The sequence below is a fragment of the Microtus ochrogaster genome, unplaced genomic scaffold (assembly GCF_000317375.1).
Source record: "Microtus ochrogaster isolate Prairie Vole_2 unplaced genomic scaffold, MicOch1.0 UNK96, whole genome shotgun sequence".
Lineage (NCBI taxonomy): Eukaryota > Metazoa > Chordata > Mammalia > Rodentia > Cricetidae > Microtus > Microtus ochrogaster.
Window position 1 is genome coordinate 785,328 of NW_004949194.1, and position 7,578 is coordinate 792,905.

Genomic DNA, 7,578 nt, shown 5'->3' on the forward strand with positions numbered 1-7,578 from the left:
ACCTGTTGGTGAGGAAGGAAGGGCAGAGAAGAAAGCAGAGAAAAATCTCTTTGTTGGTTTTGGAGGATAAAGAAGCAGGGAATGTGATTAGCCTAGGTTTGGCAGGTGGCAGTCTCTCCTTTATCCTTATTACAAGCCTGCACCTGCACCAGCCTGAGCCTGGACCTCTCCTCCCCTGCTGTTTTCCACTTGAATAGGAGAAAGGGAACAATTTGGAGAATTTGTTTCTCAGCAGTGGTAGCACTAGGAAGGACCCCAAGGGTTCAGGCAGGCTCCCATGATCTGTACAGGGGGTGGGGTAGGAGGGCCAGGATGGGTTGAAAGCTCAAAAAAGATCAAGTGTATTTGCCCTTAATCATTTTTGCCGGCCCATGAATGTTAGAGCAGAAACTGAAATCACGTGGGAGAGACACAGGCACACGAACAAGGGATGGGTGCCTGCAATCACCTGGGAGAGAGATGTGCAAGGGGCAGTACCTCAAGACAGGCTTCCAGAGTGTGATAGTGTTGACACAGAAAATCCCCTTGATGGGCCTCAGTTACCCTTTCTGGTTGAATGATTAAGAGCAAGGGTAAGGCACTAAATGGAACCCTGACTTGGGCAGACACCACCCTACACCACCTCATAATACAGTCAGTCTCCCTAAATTCCTCTCTGCTGTTGTATGCCCGTTAAGAGCTGACTTCATTGACAAGCTGAATTTTAGGGGTTCAAGGACTGAGTTTATGTACCGCTTGGTAGTAAAGTATGAGTTAACACATAAAACCAACAAATATTAGCTATTTTATCCAAGTGTTACTGCAGCTTATTAATCTATAAGAAAAAGGAGATGGATTGATGTTACTCTAAACCTCAGTCTCCCCTTTGCAATCTCTGGTTTTCATTGTAGCATAGAGAGTCCAGCACTGGAAGAGCATTGTCAGGTGTTCGCCCCCAGAGTTCTCTGTCCCACACCTTTTAGCACTATGAATGTTAGCCAGCAAGAAGAAAATTTCCTAGTCAGGATTGATTTCTCTATGTCCTGCAGCCAAAGATGGTGTTGTTTTCAGCAACAGGCTCCTAAAATCTAGTTACAAGAACTATAGCAATAGTCTGTCTTGTTTTGCATGCCTCCAGGACCAGAGGAGGGTGTTTGAGAAATCTCCATTCTCAGCACTTATTTACTGAAGTCAATCATTACTACCCTTCTACCTCTGGAGCTGTGATTAGGAAATTTGTTCTGGAAGACTAGTGATCTATTGGGCAACTTCTGAGCAAGCATAGATTATTATTATTATTAGATGTTTAGACTATTCTTGATGGAGTTGAAGCCTGCACATTACTGTGCTTTGCTATCAATCTTCCCTCCCTTACCTTAATTATTCACTTGTTGTTTTCTTTCTACTTCCTAGCAAGCCACTGTGGTCCCCAAGAGTTCTCTGTGTTCATGGGTGTCTTCATGTTATTATCATTTTGACTAGTTAGTTACAACAGGTGCTTTTCCCTGGCTTAGCTTTGTTTACACATTCTTCTCTGTGTATCATCTTGAGTACATGTTTGGGGTCTCTGTTAGAATTCATGTTACAACATGTGTGTATTAGTTACTATTCTGATACTGTGATAAGACACCATGACCAAGACAAAGTGTAGAAGTTTATTTGGGTTTACTGTTTCAGAGGGATAATAGTTCATTGTGGCAGAAAGCATGGTAGCTAGTGGCAGGCACTGTGGCAGTAGCAGGAAGCTGAGCACTCACCTCTTGAACCCAAAACAAAAAGCTAAGAGCAAACTGACAGTGGAATGTGGTCTTTTAATTTCAAATCCAGGGTCATGTGACATACTTCCCCCTGGGAGGCTATACCACCCAAACCTCCTCCAACAGATCTAGTAAGGTTCAAACTACTACAATGCCCATGCTGATTGATTAATTTTATCTGTACCAGTCATAGTTGGATTCTTCTGGGAATTCATATCTACATCTCCACATCTGTGTATCTAAGGGTGTGTGTGTGTGTGTGTGTGTGTGTGTGTGTGTGTGTGTGTGTACTATGTGTGTGTGTGTACATACCCATTAGTCTCTGCAGGCAAACATCCTAATACATGCATGCTTTAGGATGTTCCCATTGTAGCATGTCTACCGTGTGTGTGTTCAATGTGATGCTTAACTCTGTATTTATGCTTGTGTGAATGTATGTTCAAGTAGATGACAATTTCTAACTAAGTGGATATTTTTGTATCCATTATGGTATACATTTGCTTACACATGGATCCGTAGTGTATAAAAGTGAGTTTTGGTACCTGCACATGCTTTAGATTTAAACATAGCCTTGGATATTTCTGCTCCTAATAAACAAATAACCCTTACAGTTTTTCAAACCCTTGTCTTAAACATTATGTACAAAGGATGACATAAGGTCAGAGGGGACTTGGCAGTTCTCACTAAGTTTCTGAGAAATGAATAGATAAGCCAGATTATCCATATTGGCCATGAGTAGTCATGTATCTGAATCTAGAGAAGCAGGCAGGTGAGAGTTAGGAGAAGAGGTAACAGAAACAAAGAAATGGGAAGTTGCTCTGCTTTGGATTTGTAGATGCAGGAAACAAGCTTAAGCCCAGGAAATCAAAGGCCTTCTGGGAACTGGAAAAGCAGAAAAAAGTCACTGTCTTCCTTGATGTCAGTCTAGTGGAAGCCACTCTGGGCAGAAGCCAAGAAGGTCAGATGATAAATACAGGCTACTAAGTCTCAACAACCACAAAGAACAAATACAGGGACAATCAAAAAGGAAAAGACCCCTGTTCTGAGGTCATCAAGGGAAGAAAGGCTATGGCTGTGGGACTTTACAATTTTGAGGTTGCTATGCTTCAGAGCAGGTATGGGAAGTACCAAATTAGCTGCTCAGAGTGAAACTTACACTTCACCTTGGGATATCAGCAGCAAGAATTAATAGCATAAAGTGACACTCAGTTTCCATGACAGCAAAGAAGACATTGAGGGTGGTGAGGACCAACTCCTTGAAATTTAATTCTGTGTTGGGGTCTCTTTTATCCTGAAAGCAAAGTGGATCATCAACAAAAGCACCCTATTGAGCCTTTATCTTACCCTTTTCTCTGTGTAGAAAAGATGTATTTGTGAAAGGAGGAACGATGAATTAATAAGTTCAGAAAAAACAATGAAAGCAAAGGTGCTGGTTTCTGAAGTTTAAACTGAAATATAGAGAGTGAGATTCCAAGACTTTGAAGGCACATTCTAACTTTCAACAATATGGTATGTTGCATAGATGGTCTTAGAAGTGTCAGATTTTAAGTTTCTTTATGCTAAATTTTGTTGATTTGATGTATATTTAGCAAAATATGGTATATATACATGCTATTATGAAAAACAAGAGAACTATCCTTTGCATCAAAATTGGTAGAACTGGGGAAATTAGTTTACTTGAAACAAGTCAGGCACAGAGGCAGTTACTGCATGTCCTCTATCATGGATGGAAGCTAGGAAATGTTGAATAAAAGTAAGCCATGCTCACAAATAAAAAGAGTGTTGGTTTTGACCAGTGCATGCTGTATTCTTTTCAGGAAGTTTCACATGAAAATCCACTAACATGCAGCTAATATGTGATGACTATTCTTGGTTGTCAACTTTAAGTACAAACTTAGACTTTTCATGACAATGAGATTCATCTGCTCCTGTCAGCACCACTCTACTTCAAGAGGATGATGAGCACCAAAGATTCTCCTCAGGTGTTGTTTATCCATTTGGGCAAGAAACTGCTCTTGCCTGGACTGCTTGATGTTATGCTGTATAAACTAGACATACAAGACCCACAGAGAAATGACAGCTAAACTTGCATAAAGGTGAAAATATCCTTCGGGGTTTCTGCTTCATGAAAGAGTCTGCCAGACATTTTGCAGGACACAGAAAAAAAGTGACTAACAAATTATAAGTAAAACTGTCTTTAAAAGTTCCTGCTTTGTGAAAATGTATGCCAGATACTGGTGCGGTGGGCTAAAAATGGGTTCCCCAATGGTACAGAAGAACTTTGTGTGACTATGAAGACAGCGAGATGTCTCTGCCAATTCTAGAGTTTTGAAAGTTGCTTACAATGCACTTCTTGTTAACTTGGGTAATATTATATCCTTCTGTAGTCTTTGATGAGGTTGAAGAATAGATAGTTATAATTATAGTTTTCCTTAGGTATGATAAAAGATAAAGTAGATGTAAGTATTGAAACTATAGTTCTTTCTTGATACCTGTTTTGTTACATGTAATTTTATCATATTAAAATGAAAACCTTACTTTTTATTTGAACAGGAAAGAAATTGTGTGTGAAGTTCTTCTGTATATGTGTTGCTTTTATTGGTTAATGAATAAAGATGCTGCTTTGGCCTTTGATAGGGTGGAATAGAGGTAGGCAGGAAAAACTAAACTGAATGCTGGGAGAAATTAGGCAGAGTCAGTGAGAAGCCATGTAGCTACCACAGGAGACAGATGTCTCCAACATAGCCTGCTGAAACTTTGCTTGTATGCCATGACCTCGTGGTGATGCACAGATTGATGGAGATCAGTTAGTTCTTTCTTCCACCAAGTCTCCCACATGACTTAGCTCTCTGTACACATCCAGTCACCCAATTGGTCTCCATATGCTTGACATTATAGAATTTTTCCAGTAGATAACCAACCTCCTCCTGGATCCACTCCTCAGTGCTTAACCTTCACATCCCAATGTTTCAAAGGTTGACCATAGGAAAAGTCCAAAGAACCTTCCATCGTTCTCCATTGGACAGAGAAAAACCCAACTGCACCACTTCTTTCTTCTCTCAGTTCTGTAGGGGACGTAAGTAAGAAACCACAAAATTCCAGACTCAATGGGAAATCAATATTTCCTCCAAAATGGTCTAGACTGAAGAAAAATGGAATGAGGCTATGAATAATCCAGGAGAGCAAAGAAGATGTCTTACAGGCTAGCAAGCTGTGGCTGGGTTAGTTTCATGCTTAATGCCTAGAAAAGCAGAGGAGGTAATAATGGAATATCAAATAGAGTATTCCTTAAATGGAAATGCTAATTCTATTTTCTTGGTACCAGCTAGACTTTTAAACACATTTATGTGTGTACACAGACACTCAAAATTATATATCAATGCACCTATAGAAAAGGCATTACCTTATATAAAGACTACATCAGAAATCACCTGAGGTATAGATTTGAAAACAGCTTGGAATTTTCATAAGATCATTTTAGAATATGTTAATAAATGAAAGAAAGAAATTAATGGTGGAGTCCAAAGAAGGGGATCAGATCCCCTGAAACTGAAGCTATAGATGGTTGTGAGCTTCACATGTCTGCTGGTGAAGCAGGGCAATATTACAAGCACAAGCAAGTGCTTGCAAACTCTTATAGCAACTTACAATGAGTAAGCAAAACTGGCCAAGACAACTTGTCAGCAAACGCGAAGCTCTGTAACTAGGACCTCTGCCACGTAATATGAACTTGGAAGTTCTCTAGTGTAGGCATTTCACAACAGCCACTGAAGTCATCTGCTTTGTCTACCAGAGTCTACTTCAAAACGTCATGTCCACATAAGATAACCACTGGCTTTAGACCAAAGCACACAGTAAACATTGAGCCATATTTTTCCTGGAGCTGGGAATGAAGAAAAACACCAAGGGAAGGAATAAAATTGCAAAATAAACAGACACCCAGTTACGGAATGTAGAGGGCAGAAATTCTGGAAGGATAACAAAAAACAGAATAGAGAAAGGTGCTGGACATGGAAGGGTTATTGGGGGAAAAAAAGCATCAAAATGATTCCTTCACCTTGGGTAGCACATGTCACTAGTTTTTTATGGCTTAGTTTTGATTGGGAAACAATGGATTCAACTATATGAATTCTGTGACCTACACATTCTCTCCTTGAAATGCTAGATTTCTAGCATCTTAAAAGTCTAAGACAATTTGAGAACAAAAGTTGTGCTTAAAGAAATGAGATTCCCAACATCCTTACATTGTGACCCAGAGTTCTGAGAAGCAGTGTCTCTGTTCTAGTGTACACAGTCAAAAATTTTTCCCCTTCATTTTAGGATTCTGCAATTTCAGAATCCTAAGTTTCATAAGTTTCTTTCTAAGTCTTTGTTTAGGAATCATGAATTTTTATGTGTAATCATCTATGCTGTTTATTGACTTTGTTGCTATAAGAAGCAAAGGACACACTCAACTTCAGGAAGAATTGAAAGAAGGCATTAACATAGAATTGTAATGGGTTCCTTCCAAAAATGGTATTGCTGTGGGGCCAGGGAACAGCTTCCCTCCCTTGATGGTTCTCTTCCAAACAATCAAAATGAGCAAGTAAGACATGTAGAGTGCCATAAAGATGCTGAAGTCCCCTCCCAGTGCCATGATGCTAAATCAAAGGCTTATGTCCTTGGATCTAGATTCTTCCTACATAGTTTATAGGAGATCATCTTATACTAAAATCTGAATCCTGTGGAAGTTATAATGTCCGTGTATTATTCCATGAGGAGTCAGATTGCCTGGTAGATTTGCAGCTACATAATTTTTAATCTCTCATTTTCAGTGTAGTGATATTTCATTAATATTTTAGTAAATACAGCTTAGCTGAATATCAGAGAGTAAAACAGAGCCACTGTTCAGTCTTATAAGCCAGGCAGTGATGACATACATGTTTGTTTAATCCCAGTAGATACACTATTTTGCCATAGAAATCAGGCAGTAATGGTGCTTGCCTTTAATCCCAATCCTAGAGAGAAATACAAGATGGGAGGAGACCGCTCTTAGACATAGTCTCATTTCTGAGGATTCCAGGAGGCAGGATTGCTATTTCAGACAAGGGTAGAGAGGTAAGAATCAGTGACTGGCTCTTTTGCTTTTCTGACATTCAGAACGAACCCCAATATCTGTCTCTTGGTTTTTATTAATCATGATATACTTCATATACTTATATTCAATTTACCCATGAAACCTCTACAAGGGGTTATCCACTTTCTTCTCATTTCAAGTTTCCCAACTGTTCCCCCAGCTTAATATTCTTTGTAGCATCTGAGAAACAGCCAGTTTATAGGAAATCTGCATAAAGTATAGACTTTCCTACATTGTCCTGCTGCATGACCTTTGGTTTTGACCTTGGAATGCCAATTACTTATGCATTACTTTCACCTGTCCAAAGAAGTTCAGAGACCAGATGTTTACTTCCCTGTTTCAGCATATCCAAGGACATCATGCGTACTGCCCCTGAGACTTTCCCACTTAGCCCTGAGACTTCCATCTTCCATCCCCCTGAATCACATCTAATGTAAGTAATGAAAATGATTGTATGTGTGTTTTTGTGTGTATGTGAGTACATGCGCACGTGTGCAAGAGAGAAGGAAAGAGAGAGAGAGAGAGAGAGAAAGAGAGAGAGAGAGAGAGAATTTGGTGTTGGGAGGATATGATAAAAGTAAGAGGGGCATATAAAAGGAATTGAAGGAGAAGGAATGGGGCACGGATTTGATCCAAACACATTATATTCAAGCATGAGTATTCAATAAATAAAGTACTATAAAACAAGTAAACCAAATTTTATAGGATGTCATACAATTCTTATCT